At 48.7% G+C, this 23,593-nt stretch overlaps 1 protein-coding gene across 5 annotated transcripts in view; it reads left to right on the top strand.

Annotated features, from left to right (window-relative positions):
- Window positions 1–2,057: 2,057 nt before the first annotated feature.
- The window catches only part of LOC138747983 (periaxin-like), a 48,336-nt gene continuing 26,800 nt past the window's right edge, over window positions 2,058–23,593 (top strand). For 2 of the 5 annotated variants that reach the window (XM_069907680.1, XM_069907676.1), the window contains exon 1: window positions 8,990–9,236. The gene's annotated coding sequence lies outside the window, so the exon portion shown is untranslated. Of the gene's footprint in view, window positions 2,109–7,374; window positions 7,869–8,987; window positions 9,237–23,593 lie in introns of those variants that run through there. The other 3 variants (XM_069907679.1, XM_069907678.1, XM_069907681.1) reach the window with 3 other exon arrangements.

The following is a 23,593-nucleotide window of genomic DNA, read 5'->3' as shown; positions in this document are numbered from 1 at the left end:
CTGCACTCCTCAGTGCCCGACCATTTACCTTGTACATCCTTTCTTGGTTGGTCCTTCCAAAATGTAATACCTCGCACTTGTCTGCATTAAATTCCATCTGGAATTTTTCCAGCTGGTCCAGACCCCTCTGTCAAAAGCTCCCATTGTAACCCCAACTATCTGTAACACCTTTGCGTCGAGACCCTGCTTCGGGTCTGCCACAGTCTTGGTCAAACATGGACCATTACAGCCCAGGGATGATCCCTTCAGCCCTTGTGCCTGCCCCAAACATGATGCCCCGAGCTAAAATAAAACTCTGCTGCTCACACTTCACCCATATCTCTCCATTCTCTTCATCGTTATGTCTCTTAATCAATTCTATAGTGTCTGCGTCCATAACTGCTCCTGGCTGCTGTTTCCTTGAAGCTGTGCGCATGGTGTGCACACTCACGCCCTTTGCAACCAGCACACGAAGGGAATGAATGTGCACACAAACCGAACAGAGCAGTTCAAAGTGTAGAATAAAATCTTAACTAAATATGTTATAGTACAACTCCGATTATCCAAAATTGGATTCTCCAAAATCCTCATTTATCTGGAAATTTTAAAAAATTTTGGATAAATGAGACTATCCAAAGTAGATCAGAAATCCTCATTTAGCCAAAATCATTTGGATCCAAACTGACTGGAGATGTCAGGTTCCCGGAGGCAGCAGGGACGTTGGGCTGCCGGCACGAGCGGGGCCTCGGCGGGGAGGTAGTGTTTTTTTTGGTGAGAATCAAGCATTATTTTAATGTTTAAAAAGCCTTCTCTTGTTGTTTGTTGTTTGAATACCATTACCAGTAATTTGCTGTTGCCTCTGGGTTCTCCCAAAAAACCGTTCATGGGTTTGGTCCCAATCATTTCGGATAAGCAGAGTTGTTCTGTATTTCGTAGAGTGCAATCATCCTTTTGTTATATTAAAACATGCCAAGACAGTTTTATTTGCCATGAGAGAGCGGCAGTGCCAAAATGATCTTGAAACAGTTTCAAGTTTACGTTTGCACAAGCGTTCAATGTGCACAGACTTTTGTCACAGGGAAAACATTTGCACGACATAAGATTTTTTGCACACACTGACTACTGAAAATGAGAGGGATCATTGCTCCTAGCAGCCCGTCCAGGAACTCACCACTCTCTGTGTGTAAATAAAAACGCACTCTACACAGCTCCTTTAAACTCTCTCCCTCACCTTAAACTCCGGGTCTTGACCAGGAGCCTCACCTTCCCCTCCACAGATTCTCCCAGGATCGGCTGGGTTCCTCCAACAGTTTGATTTTTGCTCCAGTTTCCGTCGTCTCTCGTTACTTTTCACTTTTTCTCTGGAAAAATATATTTCTCATCCTCCACATGGCCTCCTGATGATCACCTTTGCACAGAGGGTATCGAATCTCTGTTGGGGGCTCGCAGCACAGGTGCAGCTTTCCTGGGGTCAAACAGCACAGTACAGGCCCTTGACACAGCTTCCGTGCCAACCTTAGATGCCCATTTGTGGGTGTAACATCCTACAACATCCCTCCATTTCTACTCTCTTCACGCTTGCTTTTCTCTCCCATCATATCTCCCCCTCTGCTTAACTCCACCTACCAGAATCTTACTCTGCATCTCCCTTCCACCTTCGTCTCTAATTGTCTTCCCCTCTGTCTGCAGTTTCCCATCCCTGCTTCCTCCCCATAACATCTACTACTCTTCTCTCACCTCTCTCTGCCTCCAGCTCCCCCTCCCTCTCCTCCTCCTCCATCTCTGCTTCCTCCTACATGTGATCTCCCCTCTTCCCATCTTTCTCTGTCTCCCCACTCCCTTCTCCACCTCTCTCTCAGTCCGGCCAGGGATCTAGAGCCAGGTCCGAAGACTGATCGCACACAGAGGGCCTCTAATCCTTGGCTTAGATGCAATTCTGGGAACAATGGAATGGAATGATTGTGGGTGGTGGCTGCAGGAATGTTGGGGGATGGAATGTGCTGTGCTGAGCCCTCTCTGGGGGAGCAGCTGGCTGGTGCCAGGGATGTGTCACACTCAGTGTCGGAGGGTGACCATCACAGAGCAGGAACTGGCTGTGGGAGGCCACCTTGTCCAATCAGAGGCTGAAGGTCAGGGAGACACTGAGCTGGCCCCTGTCCCAGGATATCACCAGAACAGGCCCTGTTTAGTCTAGGTCTTATCTTGGCTGGGACTGAACCAGGCCCTGTTCCTGAGAGGCAGTGATTTGGGCCTTGTCCCATGGAGATTGAGTTGGGCCCTGTCCATCCCAGAGAATCACTGAGACGGGCCTATCCCAGGTAGTAAAATCATGACACTGGAGAAACTCAGCAGGTCACACAGCGTAGTTTAAAGATACATAACCAACGTTTCGGGCTTGAGCCCTTCATCAAGGTTTGAGCAAAATGTAAGCAGGGATCTGAATAAAATGGTGGGTGGGGGAGGAGCACGGTCCCACAGGCAGAATAAATGGACATGGGAGGGAGGGCACAGCAGCAAATGGGGAGGGGATCTATGAATGGAAAGGAAAGGGGTGGAGAGCTGGAGGAAAGGAGACCGAGGGGATGGGAAGGGAGGGAGAACGGGGAGTGGGCTAGCAGAAACTGGAGAAGTCTGGCTGGAGAGAATGCCCAATTTACAGGTGGCCTTGGTTCGACAGTACATGAGGCCATGGACAGACATGTAAGCGCGGGAGAGTGACACGAAATGGCCAGTCTGCGCCGGTGTCTCTGATATCGAGAAGGCCACAGCGGGAGCACCGGATAGATGACAACTGCAGATGCACAAGTGGAGTATTGCTTCGCTTGGAAGGACTGTTTGGGGGCCCGAGTGGTGGTGATGTACCTCCTATGGCCACAAGCAGCATCTGTGGAAAGAGAAAGGGAGGTAACACCTCGGGGCGAAAACCCTCTTTCCGAGGCAGAGAGGAGAGGAAACGGATCAGGTTGTGGATGAGGAATGTATGGGGCAAATGAAATATCTCTGATTAGGTGAGCCCAGTGTTGCAGTGGTGATAAGATGTTTGACTGATTAACGAGGGCAAGGAAAGGAAAGCTCTGTAATGAAGGAATGTGAAAATTGTCCCGCACCTGAAGGTATATTAATGGAGGGAGACGATCAAAGCCAATATAACAGGTGAATGAATGAAGGTAGTTCAGTGTCTGTGCACAGTACAATGTACAGAGGCAACGATGCATCTTCCCAGGTGCATAAGACACACGCACGTCACATCCTGTAAGAAGAGAAAGAAAGATTATAATAGAAATGAAGAGGAAAAACAAAATAAATAATTCACAGTTGGTCGTGGCGCAGAAATTGGGCTTTGTCAATGGAGCAGACAGATCTTTGGTGGTCCTGAGGGAGGGTGAGGGTCTTGCCGGGAGCATCAGTAGCCTGATAGCTATGGGTAAAATTCTGTTCTTGAACCTTGAGATTCCAGACTTCTGCCTGAAGGTAGCAGTGAGAAAGAGCATGGTCTGGATGACAGGGGTCTTTCTTGAGGCAATCACATAGATGTCTTTGATAGATGGGGGTGGGGGGGTGTCAGTGCTTGTGATGGATTTAGCTATCCTATGTTTGGCTAAGTTCAAGATTTCCCGTTTCCGTAATCTTCCTAAAATCGAGCTGCGGGAGGGGTGGGGGCAAATCCAAAGGCACTCGGTGGCTCTGGGAGGTCTCTCTGACTCCAGGAGGCGCCGGGTAACGCTAATGGAGACCCCGAGGGCAATTCTGTGTAATATTACATTCCTGTTTTATTACGTGACACTAAATCGTATCTTATCAAAGTTGTACAAAATACCTGGCATGTGCTCAAGGTTTCAGCCTCCACCCCTGCTGTTACGGACAGCAAGATCCACAGCTCCTGAATTCCATCCCTGCTGTCTTCCGAGGATCTGTTGTTGCAGGGCTGAGTGAAGAAGCATCACCGTTGGCTCAGCCTGCAACGGTTAACGTGTTCAAGCAGAAAAGTGGAGCTGGCTCTTGAACTGCTGATGTGGTCAACCTCAATCCTCAGATTGTCGTGCATGGCTGGGTTGCCATTTCATCTGTAACTCCAGCCAAAGCTGAGGAATCTGGGGGACTGGGAGCAACTGGAGTCAAGGCTTCATAGCCCCTGCACAGGATTCCATCCCATCTTCCCGGCAGTGCTGCCGGAACTCACTGGACGCTGCTCCTGCTCCGCAGGGGGCTACTCCTGCTCCTCGGGGGCCGCTCCGGGCACATCATGAGGTGGCTCTGGCACCTCCTTGTCACCGTTTTTGGTTAGCTCTCCAGCACCTAAAGATTTTTTACCGGGTTGGAACAAATTACACCTCCTGCCTCAGTCGTATTGGAGATGTGGATAGAGCTTCTTTTCATAAGACATAGGAGCAGAAATAGGCCATTCAGCCCATCGAGTCTGTCCTACCATTCATTCACGAGCTTACCCATTCCCCCACTCTGCCTGGCCTTCTCCCCATAACCTTTGATGCCCTGGCTAATCAAGAACCTCTCAATCTCTGCCTTAAATACACCCAATGACTTGGCCACCACCTGCCTGTGGTAGCAAATTCCACAGGGTCATCTTTTGCCCTGAGGATTTCCTCACCTGCAGACCACGGTCAGTGAGGATTGGTAAGAACATCTCCTCCACAATTTCCTTCGGTACCGGAGCCCCACAGGGTTGCGTTCTTAGCCCCCTGCTCTATTCGCTTTACATCACAACTGTATAGCTCAGTACAACAACACCATCTGTAAATTTGCCGACGATCCCACGGTAGTGGACTGTATAAAGAAAGGTGATGAGTCAACATAGAGGAAGGAGAGTGAAAACTTGGCTGAATGGAGCACCAACAACAATCTCACACTCAATGTCACCAAAACCAAGGAGCTGATTGTTGACGTCAGGAAAGAACAACCAGAGGTGGACGATCCAGTGATCATTGGGTGATCAGAGGTGGAGAGGGTAAGTAACTTTAAATTCGTGGGAGTCACTATCTTGGAGGACCTTTCCTGGACCCAACAAACAAAGGGCATCATGAAGAAAGCATGTCAGCGCCTCTACTTCCTCAGGAGTTTGTGGAGGTTTGGTACGACATCGGAAACCCTGGCAAATTTCTACAGATGTGTGGAGGAAAGTGTGCTGACCAGCTGCATCACAATGTGGTATGGGGACACCAATATACCTGAGCGGAAAGCCCTCCCAAAGGTAGTGGATACAGCCCAGGACATCACAGGCAAAATCCTCCACACCGTCGAGAACATCTACAGGGAATGCTGCCATCGGAGAGCAGCAGCAATCATCAAGGATCCACACCACCCAGCACACACTCTGTTCTAGCTGCTGCCATCAGGAAAGAGGTGTAGGGACCACCAGACTCACACCCACCAGGTTCAGGAACAGCTGCTCCCCCTCCACCATCAGACTCCTCAACGACAAACTCAATCAGGGGCGCATTTAAGGACTCTCACTTGTGCACTTTATTGATATTTTTCTCCTTTCTGTATTGCACAGTCAGTCAGTTTGTTTACCTTTCCTTATGTGTTTACATGTGTATGTTGTGTACAGTATTTTTTTCACTGCCAATCAGTGGTAATTCTGTCACGCCTGCAGGAGAAAGAATCTCAGGGTTGTATATGATGTCATGTGTGTTCTCTGTCAATAAATCATAAATCTGAGAGGGTATGTGGGCAATGCTGAAATAGGAGAAAAATAATAAAAATAATCTTTCTTCCCTGAAATGGAGCAAGTTTTAAACTATCATTTCTCAGGGATTTTCTGGAAATCAAACCACATTTAAATATTTACAATGTAACTGGTAATTCTCCCAAAAGAAAAGAAAATGACTGGGCGAAATCCAACAAGAGGCCAGGGTTGGAGCTGGGGGCAGTTATCACCGCATTCTTCAGCTGGAATTGCTGCTGTCAGCCTGGCCGAGAAGGCAGAGCATCCAACCTGGCCGCGCTTTCGTTCAAAGGCCCGTCTCTCTGTGGCCCTCGCAAGCTGCAGAGCTCGGCCTCCTTCTCCGGGTTTACCACATAGTCATATTTCAGTAGATTCGGGTCATAAAAAGAAACTGACGGATGTGACGGTAGGAATGCAGGACTGTAGAGACGGCCTGGGGATTACTGTTTGAATAATGTAAGAACAACGGTTCATTTAATGCAAGAGCATCACGTTAATGCGAGTGGAGGCGGATGATGCATCAATAAAAAGGGTTTCACAAACAGGAGCTTTGTAAAATCAAACAGGAATCCCATAATGCTGATCTGAACTTGCTCCTCAGTTGGTCTGTCTCTGCCGAGCGTTAGCCGAGCCTGGGGGTGCCTAATGCTCAACAGCCTCCTGAGGACCTGTTAAGGAGGGCCTGTGATGTTAATCTTCAAGAGGTTGGGCCAAAAGACAGTGATGCCACAGTGGAGAATTAGCCTCGGTGGGACTAGACCCAGACTGAAACAGAAGTACAGTATAATTCTGATAATCCGGCATCTGGATTGGTAGATGCCGTATAAGTGTCTTTTCCGATTGCTTGAGACTTACAATGCCTGCTTAAGAATAAACAGTTTGAAGACAAAAATACTCTACTGTACTTACACTGAACAAATTTCACTTACATGATATATAGACCTTAAAGCATTTGACTTTATTTTCAGTCGCATTCCATGAGAACATTTAATCATCGCTGCATCTGCAGGTTCCTCCCCCTCCAGGAAGATGCCCGAAAGACGAACAATAACATTATAGATAATTAATCCCCCCGCCCCAAGTTTACAGGTAAAGCCTCTGACTGGGACGACTCTTATGAAGCAGGGACAAGGAGAGTCACCCCAATGGTGAGCGGCGTCAACCAGCTCTTCATCCTGGGCGATGCCATCGCTGTTTCACACACCTTTATTCAAACAGCTGCTATGAGCAAAGCTTGACCAAGGCCTCCGTTGACTGAATATTTGTTCCCATCTTTACCGAAGGTTTATGTAGAGGAGACCACAATGGGAGCACCAGATGCAGAAAATGACCCCATGCAGATTCACAAGTGAAGTGTTACTTCACATGGAAGGACTGTTGGCTCTCAGTGTTATAATGGTGGTCTCAGTGTTATAATGTCTGTATTTAAATAAATATTGCCACTGTGGAGGAGAAACACTGTTTTGTCTGATGATGTACAGTCAGATGATAATAACCTTGAACTTGATAAGAGCAAGCAAAGCACATCAAGGCAACTGTGAAGAGGGTGATCAATGCCTCTACTTTGTAAAGAGTCTGAAAAGATTTGACATGTTGTTGGATACCCCATCAAACTTTTACAGGTACACTGTTGAAGTCTCCTGCCTCACAACCTGGTTTGGGAGTTTGAGATGGCAGAAGGTACCAAACCCAGCCAAGCCCATCATAGGTTCCGACCTCCCATCTTTTTAAATTTAAATTTCGACATACAGCTCGGTAACGGGCCATCTCGGCCCACGTGTCCATGCTGCCCAGTTTACCCCCCCCCCCACCCCCCCCGGCACGTTATGAATGGCAGGAGGAAACCTGAGCACCCCGGGAGGAAAGCAGACTGACTGACAGCGTGGGATTGGAACCCTGCTCCCAATCGCTGGCGCTATAAAGGCGTTGCGCTGACCACCAACCGTGCCACCCTAATTGAAGAATCGACGCGAGACGCTGCCTCAAGAAGGAAGCCCATCCCCCCGGTCACAGCCTCTTCCCACCGCTCCCTTCGGGGCTGAGGCACAGAAGCCTGAAGACCAACACCTCCAGGATCAGGAACAGTTTCTTCCCAACAGCCATCAGGCTCTTGAACTGCCCCTTGTCACACTGATCAGGGACTGGTCCTGCATCACAGGAGGACTGTCTGCCCTGATGAAACGCCACATTTTTTCGTGGGATAATTGTGAGTATCAATGACCTATTTCTTGCCTTATTTCTATTTTTTAAATTCAAATTACATGTGTGCACGCTGACAAGATACAAATGTTTCGTTGATGGAGTAGCTTAGGGGGAGAACTTCTTCATTGTACATGGGGGACCAAGCCTGCAGTTGCCGGGACCTTGAGCAACCCTCAACTTCAGGAGGGCGTCAAAGGGGTCGGTGGCTCGTTCTCTTGAGAGTAGGGAGTTTGTAAGGATCCTCAACCCGCCCCCCTCCCCCCCCAGCCCCCCTACCTCCCACCCCCCCACCCCCCCAGCCCCCCTCCTCCCCCACCCCCCCTCCCCCCTCCCCCCCCACCCCCCCACCCCCCCCCACCCCCCACCCCCCCTCCCCCCTCCCCCCCCACCCCCCCACCCCCCCCCACCCCCCCCAGCCCCCCTCCCCCCCCACCCCCACCCCCCCTCCCCCCCCGCCCCCCCTCCCCCCCACCCCCCCAGCCCCCCTCCTCCCCCACCCCCCCTCCCCCCTCCCCCCCCACCCCCCCACCCCCCCCCACCCCCCCCACCCCCCCCAGCCCCCCTCCCCCCCCACCCCCACCCCCCTCCCCCCCCACCCCCCCTCCCCCCCAGCCCCCCTCCCCCCCACCCCCCCAGCCCCCCTCCTCCCCCACCCCCCCCACCCCCCACCACCCCCCCCACCCCCCCCAGCCCCCCTCCCCCCCCACCCCCACTCCCCCCCCACCCCCCTCCTCCCCCCCCCACCCCCCTCCTCCCCCCCCACCCCCCTCCTCCCCCCCCACCCCTACTCCCCCCCCACCCCCCCTCCCCCCCCCTCCCCCCCCCTCCCCCCCCACCCCCCTCCCCCCCCTCCCCCCCACTCCCCCTCCCCCCCCCCCACCCACCCCCCCCCCTCCCCCCCCCCACCCACCCCCCCCCCTCCCCCCCTCCCCCCCCCCCACCCACCCCCCCCCCTCCCCCCCCCCCACCCACCCCCCCCCCTCCCCTTATCCCGGGAGAGCAGGGATTTAGCCCGTGGCTTCTCGGGCTACAGCAGGCGGTTCCCCCGAGCCTCTGGCAAGGCTTGGCATTTCAGGCAGCCCCACTCAGCTTGATGTCAGGCGGGACCAAGCCAATCGTCGGAGGGACCCTCCTCCCGGGGAAGGAGCCAGTGTTGCCTCCTCTCCCTCCCTCTCACACACACACACAGAGGCTGGTGTGTCGGAAGCAGCGGCTCTGCATCCCAGACAGAGCCCGGGCTGTGACGGGGGGCTGCGGGTCGAGCCTGCCCTCCTGCCCCGCCAACAAGGCAACCCGAGACTTGCTCTTCCAACCACCAGTGACCCGGGAGGGACGGACTCCCCGTGGCTGAACTTGGTGCCTGATATCTTTGGTGAGTTCGCCCTGTGCCCACCCTGTTAGAAACTGTTGGTAAAGGTGAGAAGTTTAATGATGCCTGGGCATCTTGTTTTGAACGCGTGCAATGTCTTCTCTGCTCGACTTTCTACTCAATTTCTGTGACCAGTGTCAGATGCCAAGGGTCAATAATCTTCTGACAACAAAGCAGGTCAGAGCACCAGACCCCTCCTCTGTCCTCCTCAATGTGGGAATGAGTAAATGCCACTGAGGGTCAGTGTGTGTGGGACCTGTACTCCCTAGAGAGGGTCAGTGTGTGTGGGACCTGTACTCCCTAGAGAGGGTCAGTGTGTGTGGGACCTGTACTCCCTAGAGAGGGTCAGTGTGTGTGGGACCTGTACTCCCTAGAGAGGGTCAGTGTGTGTGGGACCTGTACTCCCTAGAGAGGGTCAGTGTGTGTGGGACCTGTACTCCCTAGAGAGGGTCAGTGTGTGTGGGACCTGTACTCCCTAGAGAGGGTCAATGTGTGTGGGACCCATGCCCCAGTGAGGGTCAGTGTGTGTGGGACCCATGCCCCAGTGAGGGTCAGTGCGTATGGGACCCATGCCCCAGTGAGGGTCAGTGTGTGTGAGATATGTTCCTCCAGTGAGGGTCAGTGTGTGTGGGGTCCATCTCCCAGTGAGGGTTAGTGTGTGGGGGATATGTTTCCCCCAGTGAGGGTCAGTGTGTAGGACCTATCCCCTTGTGAAGGTCAGTGTGTGTGGGGTCCATCCCCCAGTGAGGGTCAGTGTGTAGGACCTATCCCGCAGTGAGGGTCAGTGTGTGTGGCTGCGTTCTGAGTGTTGCAGCCCAGAGAAGACGGGTGAACCTACTGCAGTCGGTCATTCTGTTACCTTCTGCTTCATCACAGATTCTAGGACTTGCAAAAGGGATGGGTTTGAAGGAGATGATGAGTTTACATCTGGGTTACCATGGATGGGTTGATGCTGGGAGGCGAAGATGAGGTGCTCTTTTTACACTGCAGGCACACAGACGTTGGTAGAACTGTGGAGCTGATGGTCACAGGACTATATGCAGGGCCTACTGAAGGAATGTTCAGCCTTGGAACTGTGGCCCGGTGGGGCTTTGGTCTTTATCAGAGAAGGGGCAAGGACCTGAAAATGAGAAAGACTTCTGGATCAGTCGTTGTTGGATGTAAATTTTCCATGATTTTACTCCTGAGTGGATCAGACTCTAAGGGAGCGCATTTGACATAGCAGTTAGCACAGCGCCAGCGATCGGGACTGGGGAACAAATCCCGTGCTGTCTGTAAGGAGTTTGTACGTTCTCCCTGTGTCTGCGTGGGTTTTCCCCACAGGCTCCAGCTTCCTCCCACCATTCGAAATGTACTGGGGGTGTAGGTTAATTGGGTGTAATTGAGCAGTACGGACTTGTGGGCCGGAAGGGCCTGTTACCATCCCGTACATCTAAATATAAAAATAAATTTAAATTCTAGCCCTCCCCCAATCAGAAAAATATAATGAAGTGATTGGAGAAACTGCCAAGATGGTCTTTTGAATGCCCCTGAAATAATTGTCCTGGGGTCAAAATCCAGATTTCCCCGTCCTGAGGCAGAGTGGAAGAGGGTGGAGGGGCACGTTCACTCAGACAACAGCAATTCAAGAGGGTGGCTCACTGCCACTCTCTCAAGGGCAGTGAGGGATGGACCATAAACTCTGTCCTCTCCAGCAGAGCCCAGAGGGAATTAAAGCCAGTTAAAGTCTGATTGCAGTGAACACACAGAAATACTGGAGGAAGTCAGCTGGTCTCACAGCATCCAAAGGAGGTAACGATATATGACCAAAGTTTCGGACCTGAGCCCTTCTTCAAGGTATGAAGGAATGAAGGCAGGCGTCTGAAGTAAAGGCATGCCCCTGCAGTTTATTTCCGCAGTGTCGAGCACAAAGGACAGGATATGCTGACTCCGTGCCTGACAGGAGGCAAAGCTCACACCTTTCCTGCAGTTCTACACTGGTCAGGAAGTAGTCGCTAAGGGCGGGCGGGTGGGTGGGAGTCCATCAAACCTTACTGATGTTAAGTCTTGGGGAAATGGGAGAATAACGGTTCTAATCCTCGGAATCTGTTGGCTAATTCTCAGAATGGCGACAAGACTCAATTGCTTCTTAACCCCATAATCACAACCCCACATGAACAATTCAACCAGAACCCACCTTGTTACAGATAATCTCAATCGGAACGATTATCCACGGGGGAATCACTGTGCCAGGCGTTTCTCTTGGCTTTCTAATTCAACCTATTTTCCTGCCCTTTTCCCACAGATAATTATTTCTTTTTGTTTTCAAGTCTTTATCCAATTTCCTCTTGAAAATTACACTGGACAACCAATTTTTCTTCCCAAAAGGTTTGCTTCCTGAAAAGAATTTTGGCGATTATAATAGACGACTTCAAGCTGAACACAAAGATAATTTCAGATTTGCGGCATCACGTAGGAAGTTGGAGAAACATTAAATTAACTTTTATTGAATTTAGCAGGTTTAATCACATAATGATGCTGGCACATTGCGTTAGTTCAACTGACCAAAAAATGTTTGGCTGCAGATTTTGGTTTGTACTCAGCATCTGATGCCTCTCGGGTCAGTGTCCAACAATAGTCGGCCAGCATTGACAGATTCTAGTTGCCCTGATACAGCTTTTCCATTGTTGCAATATCCTGGTGAAACCTTTCACTGTGTTCGTCACTGACGGCACCAGGATCAGCGGGGAAAGAGTCCAAGTGCGAATGCAGGAAGTGAATTTTCATTGATATGGTGCTTGTGGTTTTGTCTGTCTGAAGTAGACAAAATATGACAGGAAATCACAGAAGTAGGTTGTATGTAAAAAATGGTATGTGATAGGAAAGTTTTAAGGTGATTTTCTTGATCAGCAGCCCAAAATCCATAAAATACACCCAGAAGTGTTCAGGAAGTTAAATCTTTGTGGTCCAATGTAACTCCAATTGACCTTCTCCAGCACCTTTGACTGAAATTCCCAGATCCTGACGTGTGACAAGCACTCCCAACAATGCCAAATGATTTTCTTGCTTCCTTTAAACCATCTCTCGCTTCACCACAGGCTTTACTGAAATTATTCTCGTATTTTCTTCATCAAAACCCCTCCTGGTCTTGAACATTGACAGTAGATGGGTATTTTTTTTAAAAATGAAGGTTATTTCCAAAGGAGAAAAGTTCTAACTTTCTCTCGTAACCAAAATGCAAAGGACTGCAGATGGTGGAGCTATGATAATCTAAGGGAAAAGCTCCTGAGGTCGGGCAATATCTTTGGAGTTAATGCAGAGGGTCCAGTTCCATCCAGAGCTGGATGAAGAGTTGTCACCCGAGAATCATGACTCTGCTGTGTTCCAGAAGAGTCTGTGGTAGTGCCAGAGTCACAGTGAGTCTTGACTCTCGTGGCATTTTCATAGCGAGTCGTGACTTGTGCTGGTGTCACAGTGAGACACTTATTGTAGTGAGAATGCGGTGGTATGTAATGTGGTGATCACTGTACAATGTTACTTGGTGACTAGTTCTGTGTTCATATGTATGGTTCATATGTATGGCTGGCCTGCCTTCCCTTGTTGACTCAACCCCCTGGAATCCCCTTAAAAGGCAGAAAGCCAAGCCCCTCCCTCAGCAGGAGCCCTGGCATCGGTCCAGAACAGGAGCATGGTCCAAGTCTTATGGTATTAAAAGCCCATCGCCCAGCAACGCCAGCTTCTTGATAGTGTATCATGTATGTCACAGTGTTTACTACTGCTGTGGTCTCTGCCACTCCGACAGAATAGTGGTCCCTGTGTCACACTGACTGTGTAATGGTCGTTGCGTCACGGTACGACGCACTGACGTAGTGCCGGTGTTAGTGTGGGACAGTTCTAAACTTCATGCATCAAGTGACTACCTTGTCAGTGGTCTTCACGGGACATCTCAGTGCCGTGAAATCTTGCTGCAAAATGTGTGGACGAGTAATGGCCAAAGTATCTGGGTTCATGTCCCAGTGTCAGTCAGGGACTCTGCCATTGTCATCGACTACATGGACTCCAGTAAAGATCCTACACGGAATGTTGGTCCAAAAGGTTAATTCCCATCAGATTCAAGGCAAATAGGTCAATTAAATTCAAAATGTATTTTTATTTTTTCTCCCAGGTTCATATTCTTTTTTAAATTTTTTTAATTTTTCACACTATGAACCACACTGACCAAACTACACACAAACATTTAATTCAAAATTGAGTGAAACACGAAGGCCTGCAGATGCTGGGATTGACGTAAAAACCCCGGAGTACAGGAGAAAGGTATGAAGATCTCAGGCTCGAAACCTCGGTTATATATCTTTACTTCCCGTGGACGCAGTGACACCTGCTGAGTTCCAGCGCCAGAGACCCGGGTTCAAATCCGCTGCTGTCTGTGAGGAGTTTGTCCGTTCCACCCGTGTCTGTGTGGGTTTCCTCCGGGTGCTCCGGTTTCCTCCCACCCTTCAAAAGGAAGTACAGGGACTGCAGGTTTATGGGGTGTACTTGGGCAGCACGGGCTCGTGTACCAGAGGGGCCTGTTACCAGGCTGTGCGTCTAAATTTTAAATCCCTCCAGTACTAAATACAGAATCGGTTGCGAGTTGGAAGCAGAAGGTGATGGCGGGGAATTGTTTTGTGATTGGAAGCATGTGTCCTGTTGAGTGTCAGTGCTTGGACTCTGAGTCTGTTACATCTAATTTGCATCAGGTGTGATTGGCGTACTTACCGATGACGTTGGTAGGGTAGTTTGTTGTGTTTTTTATTCTATTCTATTTTATGTTTCAGTTGATTCTAATCATGTTTCATTGGGCTGGTCCACAGTAAAGTGGATCACATCACAGTAAAGTGGATCACATCACAGTAAAGTGGACCACATCACAGTAAAGTGGATCACATCACAGGATAATGCTGATTAGTTGTCCTGGAGCCTCCACGTTGATGCAATCATGAAGAAGACTCGCCAGCGGCTATACTTTGTGAGGCGTCTGAGGCGATTCAGTACGTCACCGAAAACTCCCGGCAACTTCTACAGGTGTACCATGGAGAGCATTCTGGCTGGTTGCATCACTACCTGGTATGGAGGCACCAACTCTCAGGACAGGCACCAGACTTCACTCCATCGAGGACATCGGCAAGAGGCGGTGTCTGAAAAAAGCAGCCTCTATCCTCAAAGACCCCCACCACCCAGGCCGTGACCTCTTCACTTTGCTACCATTGGGAAGGAGGTCCAGGAGCCTAAAGATGAGCGCCCAGCAGGTCAAGGAAAGCTTCTTCCCCTCCGCCATCGGATTCCTGAATGATCAATGAACCAAAGACACGGCCTCACTTTGACTTCTCGTCATTTTTGTCAGGTGGTTTATATAAATGTTTGCACCGTGACGCTGCCGCAAAACAACGAATTTTGTGACAATAAATCCTGATTCTGATGGTGACTGTTTTCAGTCAGTGTGGCTGGGATCAGGAATTCTGTAACTAGTAATTATTAACTAATCATTCGGGGCAATGAAAAGGACAGGTGCTTGATAGTCCAAAGACCGGATGCCAGAAATCCGGACCACTCGAGAATCCGGACTCCTGTGTAACTGGGAGCCTTGGCTGGCAGGCTGCAAATCCCAGATGGCCGGGCTCCTTTTAATAGCCGGCCTGTGTGTGGTACATGTTTCAGGTGTTGCAAAGGTGTCTGGTGAGGAGTGAGTCACAGAGTGGGGAACATCATCGGCCTTTCCCATCCTCTGCTTCCAGTCAGTGAGTCCAGTTACCACTTGGGGGGAGGGGGGGGGGGGCTCTAAAAAAAAATGAGCTCAGCTATGGAATAGGTGCAGTGAACAGCTTGGATCTAGCACCACAGTATTCATGGGGGCTACATGCACTAAAAATCTGGATGCCAGAAATCCGGTTCAGTTGAGAATCTGGACTCTTAATTTAGCGGGCTTTTGTGTGTGTGCGTGCGTAAACACGACAGGTGCCCAGCGACAACAAGTGACCACACTTAATACAGGCCATCTTATCACCACGAAATTCATTTGTTTTATGTATTTTTCTTTTACAATAATACTTTCAAGCATTAAATGAAAACATAAGAAACAGGAGCAGGAGTTGGCCATTCGGCCCGTCGAACCCTGTTCCGTTATTCAACGTGATCATGGCTGATCTGACGATCGGCTCATCTCCACCCACCTGCCTTTTCTCCATATCCTTTAATTCCCCCACTATGTAAAAAATCTATCCAACCTTGTCTTAAATATATTTACTGAGGTCGTCTCTACTGCTTCAATGGGCAGCAAATTCCACAGATTCCCCACCCTCTGGGAAAAGCAGTTCCTCCTCATCTCTGTGCTAAATCTACTACCCTGAATCTTGAGGCTCTGTCCCCTAGTTCTGGTCTCCCCCATCCATGGGAACAACTTACCTACCTCCATCTTATCTACACCTTTCATAATTTTATGTTTCTATAAGATCCCCTCTCAGTCTTCTAATTCCAGTGAGTACAGTCCCAGACGACTCAATCTCTCCTCATAGGCCAACCCCCTCATCCCTGGAATCAACCTGGTTATGCGCTTTTTATCATGAAAGAAAATCATGTTTACATTTTTGTTTCTTTATTTTTATTTAAAATTGCTCGTTTTGATAAATGAAAAATGCTGTATTTGCTAATAACTAAACTATCAAAGTTTACCTGTTCATTTATTCTTCCATAAGTTAGAATTTTAAAAGTACTGCCCAGGAATCTGGAAAACCTGAAAATTCGGACCGACCTAGTCCCCGAGCGGCCCGGATTTTAGGACTTTTACTATGGTTTGTAGGGTTGTGGGGAGAGATCAGAGACACAGGACTGGAGGGATTGCTTGGTTCTCAACCTTTATCTTTCCACTCACATCCAACTGTAAGTATTCCCTGTGCCATCGGTGGTCTGTGATTAGTAAGGGATTGCTTAAGGTGGGATGTGGGTGGGAAGGGAAGGTTGAGAACCAATGCTCTAGACCCAATTGTTACTGAAATATTTGGCATGAGAAAAATTGTCATTGGCCCATTTCCTTTGGAGGTCTGAAACCCTGCACATAACGAGTCCATGAGTTACAATTAAAAGAGTGGTTTTCCAACTTTTTCTTCCCACCTTAAGCAATCCCTTATTAATCACAGAGCACTGATAGCCTAGGGATTATGTAGAGTGGGATGTGAATGGAAAAAGGTTGAGAACCACTGGGCTAGATCATGCCAGTTCATCCTCAAACTGTACCTCTGCCCCAGATGAGGCTGTAACTCTTTATCTTTTCAATACTTTTATTAAAATTGAAATTTACATTAAAATTAAATTCACAGTACATAAGAATACACATTAAAAGTCAAAAATAGAAAAGTACAGAATACACTGCACTCAAAATTTCATCCACGATACCCCACATTCTTAATCAGATTAAGGTAATATTTTATTATAAAAAGAAAATCTAATCCGACTATCAAAACTGAAACTGTTTGCAAAGAAGAGAGAAAAAAAATTCCTTGTTGCAGTAATAAATGACCCTATAGGGCAACACCTCTGCTTCCGATGGGAGCAACTGAAAGATGCTGTGTGCGGGGTGGAAGGGATCCTCAATGATTTTGGACGCCCTCTCCAGTCAACGAGCCCAGTAGATCACGTCGATGGGGGTCAGGGAGACTCCAGTGATCCTCTCTGCCATTCTTATGGTCCTGTGGATTGACCTCCAATCCCTTTCTCTGCAGCAACTGTACCCACTTGATAGAGCTCCTGTAGAAGGTTGACACAATGGTGGCCAGTATCCTTTCCCGCTTCAAGTCTTCTCAGGAAGTGCCGCCGCTGTTGCGCCTTCCTGACAAGTGAGCAGATGTTGAGTGTTCATGATAGGTCACTGGTTAAGTGAACCCCAAGGAACTTGGTGCTCTTGAAGTACAGGAGGATCAGAGCCAGCACCACCAGGCTGAGGAACAGCTTCTTCCCACGGGCAGGGAGAATGCTGAATGACCCAAGGAACTGCTCACACTGACCCTCCGAGACTCTCATATTCATGAAGCGATATTTATTTGAAAATATTAAGACTGCATGTGTACCATTTGCCTGTATGTCTGGCTGTGGTTTCTGCACCGACTGGAGAACGTTGTTCCGTTGGGTTGTACTTGTGCAATCAGATGACAATAAACGAGACTTGACTCGACTGTAGATGTTGAATAGATGTAGAAATCCATCTTACTATGGTCTCCTGGTGTAACTGTACCTCTGCTCCAGGTGAAACTGTGTTCACTGATCTGGTTTGAGGTATCTCTAAATGTGGCTGTAGACTCCATGACCATACTGAGCTCTGCCTGTAGCTGCATGGATGCTGGTTCAGGTGTGACTTTACCTCAAAGTTCAATGTTCAGATTAGTTGTCATACATGGCATCACATACAATCGATCAATTAACCCAAAGACTGAAGCACAGGAACTGAAGGCTTTTATTAGCTGGAGATGGGCAGCATCCCTTGTGTTGCCGGCTCACACTGACCCAGACTCGATCTGGGGGCAGGGTTGTGGACATGAGCCAGCCAGTGAGAGCAGGGTCGAGCATACAAGGTCAAGGTATTTACGTACACAAATGGTTTCACCACACAACCTTGAGATTCTTTTTCCTCTGGGTGAGGCAGAATTTTAATGGCAACTGGAAACTGTACTCAAGAAGAAAGATATGTATACAGAAGATAGAAATGTAAACAATGAAAGAAATCTAAACAAACTGTGCTATGCAGAAAAAAATAAATCTTCAGTACTATAGGGCTGTATGGTTAGTGTGACATGGTTCCAGTGGCAGTGACCAGGGTTCGAGTCCAGCACTGTCTGTAAGGAGTTTGTATGTTCCTATCGTGTCTGCATGGGTTTCCTCTAACAGTTCCAAACGTATCAGGGGTGTAGGTCAATTGGATGTAATTGGGTGGCATGGGGTCATACATAGAAAGGGCCTGTTACTGTCTAATACTAACACAAAAAGTAAGTGTCCTTAAATGAGTCCCTGATGGTGGAGGGGCAGTAACTCTTCCTAAACCTGGTGGTATGAGTCTTTCCTGATGGTAGCAGCGAGAACAGAGCGTGTGCTGGGTGGGGGGGGGGTGGATCCTTGATGATTGCTGCTGCTCTCCGACTACAGCGTTCCCTGTAGATGGTCTCGACGGTGGGGAGGATTTTGCCTGTGATGTCCTGGGCTGTGTCCACTACCTTTATTCAGGGCCTTGTGCTCATTGGTATTGGTGTCCCCGTACCAGACACTTTCCACCCCATCTCTAAAAATTTGCCAGGGTTTTCGATGTTGTACCGAACCTCCCCAAACTCCTGAGGACGAAGAGGTGTTGACGTGCTTTCTTCATACTGCCAATAGTGTGTTGAATCCAGCGAAGGTCCTCTGAGATAATGACTCCCAAGAATTTAAATTTGTTCATTTATTCAATATACCTGAACTTTACCTGTACCTATAGGTGCTTCTGTACCTCAGCTGCAGGTGAGTCCATGCCCATGGCCCAGGTATAACTGTACCAGTTTCTGAAGCTCTAAATGCTACAGGCTGCAATGGTTAGTATAGAGGTTACCTGGAACACTGTTTCAGCGTCAGTGATGCAGGTTCGAATCCGGCACTGTCTTTAAGGAGTTTGTACGTTCATCCTGTGTCTGCGTGGGTTTCCTCCGGGTGCTATTGTCAAGGTATAAAAACATGATGCTGGAGAAACTCAGCAGTCAAATAGTGTCCTTTATGTAGCAAAGACAAAGCTACGTAACCGACGTTTCGTCCTCTTTCTTCTCCATTTCTCATCTTTCCTCCAGCTCTCCGAGATCCAGGTGTCACTGCAGAAAAACTCTATGTGTAGCTGGAGGTGCTTCTGTACCTGAGTGGCAGGTGAGGCCATGCCCATAGTATATAACCAGAATCAGAACATATTCTCATGAACAAGTCATGAAATTTGGTGTTTTGCAGCAGCGACATAAAGCAAACATTCATATTATAATCATCTTACAACATTATTATAAATAAAAAATAATAATCGTGCACGAAAAGTAAGGGAGTGTCTGTGGTTCATCGATTATTCAGGAATCTGATGGCGGAGGGGAAGAAGCTGCCCTTGTGCCGCTGGGTGCTTGTCTTCAGGCTCCCGTACCTTTTCCCCGATGGTAGCAGAGTGAAGAGACCATGGTCTGGGTGGTGGTGGTCTTTGAGGATAGAGGCTACTTTATTAAGACACCACCTCATGTAGGTGTCCTTGATGGAGTTGAGTTTGGTGCCTGTGATGTCGCAGGCCAAGCTAACAACCCCCTGGAGGTTTTTCTTGTCCTGAGAGTTGGCACCTCTGTACCAGGCAGTGATGCAACCAGCCAGAATGCTCTCCACGGTCCACCTGTAGAAGTCTACGAGAGTCTCTGGTGACGTACTGAATCTCCTCAGACACCTCACAAGGTATAGCCGCTGGCATCAACATGGAAGTTCCAGGACAGATGTTCGGAGATGTTGACGCCCAGGATTTTGAAGTTCATACCCGTTCTTATAGATGTAGATACAATGGTACCTTTGCTCCAGGTGTGACTGTACCTGTCGTTATAGGTGCTTTTGTACCTCAACTGCAGGTGAGGCAGCACCAGAACCTCTTCCTGTGTCCCCCTTGGGATATCATCTTGAGATTCTGCACATGACATTTCCAATCAGCTGCCGCCACACATTCCAGGGAGCAAGAAGAATGTCAGTGGTGCATTACAGCAGGTCACCCAAGTGCAAGAGAGAGCGGATTTACAATCATCGACCTTTTCTGGGGAGCGAGTGTGGGCCTACTGACACTGAATGTGGGAAATGAGTGCATAATGTTCTCAGAACACAGCCCTGGGCACTGAATAAAGTTCGTTCTTTCAGCTGATTGGCACGGAGAATAGAACCAAATTCTTTGTCTTCATGAGTGGGAGAGTCATCCCAGTCCGGGCAGCTCGTAAATGCTTGAACTATTTGTCATCTTGATGCCCAGGGTGCGAATGGCATTCAAACAGATATTAAAACCAGTGTAAAACCTGGGCCAGTTTTCCCTCACTCAAGAACCTGTTACTGCATTGATGGCCCTCAGCAGCTCCTTGTTCCATAGGAGCAGAATTAGGCCATTCAGCCCATTGAGTCTGCTCTGCCTGATGTATTTTTTTTCCCTTCAACCCCATTCTCCTGCCTTCAATCCCTTGACACCCTTACTAATAAGGAACCTATCAACCTCCGGTGTAAATATACCCAATGACAACCTCCGCAGCTGACATATTCCACAGATTCATTCCTCCGCTAGCTCAAGAAACTGCTCATCTCTGTTCTAAAGGGACATTCTTTTATTCTGAGGCTGTGCCCCCTGGTCTTACACTCTCCTACTGCCAGAAACATCTCTGCGTCCACTTTATCAAGCCCTTTCAATATTCCATGAGATCTCCTCTCATCCTTGTAAGCAGTGAGCGGAGGCCCAGAGTTCCTTCCCACCTTGAGACAGGCTGACCGTTCATAATCTTAAGTTCAGGTGTAACTGGCAGTCCTGGTCACCCTGGTACAGGAAGAATAGCAATGCATTGGTGCACCTTTGAAAGCATCCTATCAAGATCCATCACTAAGATGGCAACTACTCCATCCAAGGAACTACAGTGGGTTGTGGACCATCGCACACACACACCCTCTTCCCCATCAACTCCATCTATACCTCCTGCAGCCTTGGAAAAGTAGCCAACATTTTAAAGGACTTGTCTCACCCCAGTCACATTGTCTTTAGCCCTCTTCCGCCAGGAAGGAAGATTCTGGTTGCTTCACCACGTTGATTCCAGAGATGAGGGGGTTAGCCTATGAGGAGAGATTGAGTCATCTGGGACAGGGAATTAGAGGTAATCTTATAGAAACATTTAAAATTATGAAAGGCATAGATAAGATAGAGGTCGGTTAGTTATTTCCATGGGTGGGGGAGACTAGAACTAGGGGCCATAGCCTCAAGATTCAGGGGAGTAGATTTAGGATGGAGAAGAGGAGGAACTGCTTTTCCCAGAGGGTGGTGAATCTGTGGAATTCACTGTCCATTGAAGCAGTGGAGGCAAACTCAGTGAATATATACATATATATAAGGTTGGGTAGATTTTTACATAGGAGGGGAATTAAGGGATTTGGGGAAAAGGCAGGTGGGTGGAGACGAGCCCATCATCAGATCAACCATGATCTCATTGAATGGTGGAACAGACTCGAAGGGCTGAATGGCCGGCTCCTGCTCCTATTTCTGATGTTCTTACGAGTATATCATGAACCACCAGATTCAAGGACAGTTTTATTTCCTGCCGTTATCTCCTGAATGAACATTATAATAATGCTGTCTTTGCTCCATGCCAACTGATCTCTCTCTGTAACTGCACGTTTGTACCGTGACTTACCTGTTGCACGATGTATGAATCCTCGTAATCAAGGTAAAGTTCAACTTCATCATGATCCCATTGTACATATGCAACTTGGTGAAATGGTGTCTCTCCAGACTCTAGCGCAAAAATGCCCAATACGCAGTACATAATGATCACATAAATAATTAAATTAAATGTATTTGGGACGATCTACTCGGTTACAGGATACTGTTCATCAATCTCAAAGCCTGTGGGAAGAAGCTATCGCCCAGCCTGGCCGTCCCGATTTTGATTCAGATTTCAGATTTATTGTCAGGACATCACATACAACCCTAAGATTCTTTTTTCCTGCGGGTGCGGCAGAATTGCCACTAATTGGTAGATGCCCCTGTACCTCCACCCACACAGTGTCAGAGATCCTGTGTGCCGGATGGAAAGGGTCCTCAATAATTCCTTGAGTCCAACAAGATTTAAATATAAAGATAAAAAAGGATGAGTCCTATTTAAGTAATGTCCTCACTGAATGTTGTCACAGAGGAACGGGAGATCCCAGAGATCTTCTCGACTGTTTTGATCCTCTGTCCGATGCTTTGCAGCTCCCTTCCCGCACAGTGATGCAGCCGGATAGGACCCTCGCAATGGTGCTCCTGTAGAATGTTGTCAAGATGGGGGCCGGTAACCTTGCCCTCCTCACTTCCTTAGGAAGGGTAGGCGCTGCTGGATTTTCCTGACTAATGATGTTGTGAAGTCCAGGATAAGTTGTCCCTTATCTGCACACCTAGGAACTTGGTTCTCTCCACAGCGGAATCGTTGATATCTAGTGGAGAAGGGTCGACTTTGTCCTCCTAAGGTCCACAAACCGCTGGCTCACGCGGTGAGTACACGTTGTCTTCCTCCAGAGTCCTCCCTGCAGGGATCTGCTGAACCCTGTTGGCTATGAGAGAGATTATATTTCATGCCTTGCACTGGCAAGTGGAGAGGGAGTCAGTATGAGACCAACACTTGGGTCAGAATTGGGAGCGTGACATGTCAGGGATGAGGAGCCTGGGGCCCGGTTTCTGGAGTGTTGTTTTGAAAATCGGAAACTTGCATGCAGGATGATACATCGCGGAGGGATAAATCACTGCTTGTCACTGATGCATTGATGCCATTCCAGTGGCCTCCGAGCAACCCACATTGTTGGTAATAGGTGCAGCCTGCAACCCGATCCCTAATGGGAGAAGGTGAAGTCATTTATTTTGTTGAAGAACAAAAGAACAGTGTATTATTTAAATGGGAAAACATTGCAGAAAGCAGCAGCACAAAGAAGACACAGAAAGCTGCAGACAAGTGCAGCAAGGGATGGGGAAGGTGGCTGGAGGAATTCAACAGGTTTGGGGTGGGGGAAGTGAGTTGTTAATGTTTGCTGCAGATGAGGTTTTTGAGGATTCCAGAGAAGGTGTGGGGTGGGGGTCAGACTGTGTGGAGCGATGGGCTAGCGGCACTGCGGGTTGGAATCTGGCACTGTCTGTAAGGAGTTTGTACGTTCCCCAGGTTCCCTCCCATGCTCCAAAGGGGTACGGAGTTTGTAGGTGGATTGTGGGGCGCGGGTATCTTTGGCCGGAAGGGGCTTCTCCTGAGCTGTGTCGTTAAAATTTAAAAGCAGTCAGCCCAGCTGCTACGTTATAGCAGTCACCACCCACACCCTTTGGGATTATTTTTTAAACCACAGTGGGTAATCAGAGCACTGAATCACTGAAACCCAGTGGTGGCTGATGAACAGGAAAACACCACACACACAGTTACGGGTAAATCCGAACTCCTTTACTCCAGTCGTGCGCGCATTCTTTTAAAACACTGAACCACGCGCGCCACGTCATGTCGTCGCGTGCCGGTTTGTTAGACTTCTGGGAGTTGTAGTCTATCTATAATAGCATTTAACTTTAACAGACAATCAAATTTAACATTTAAATAAAGCAGGTTTCCCCTGCTATCCTCTGTGCG

Source organism: Narcine bancroftii, chromosome 13 (genome assembly GCF_036971445.1).
Source record: "Narcine bancroftii isolate sNarBan1 chromosome 13, sNarBan1.hap1, whole genome shotgun sequence".
In the NCBI taxonomy this organism is placed as follows: domain Eukaryota; kingdom Metazoa; phylum Chordata; class Chondrichthyes; order Torpediniformes; family Narcinidae; genus Narcine; species Narcine bancroftii.
Note: the sequence above shows the minus strand (reverse complement) of the source record. Positions and strands in the feature narration are given on the sequence as shown.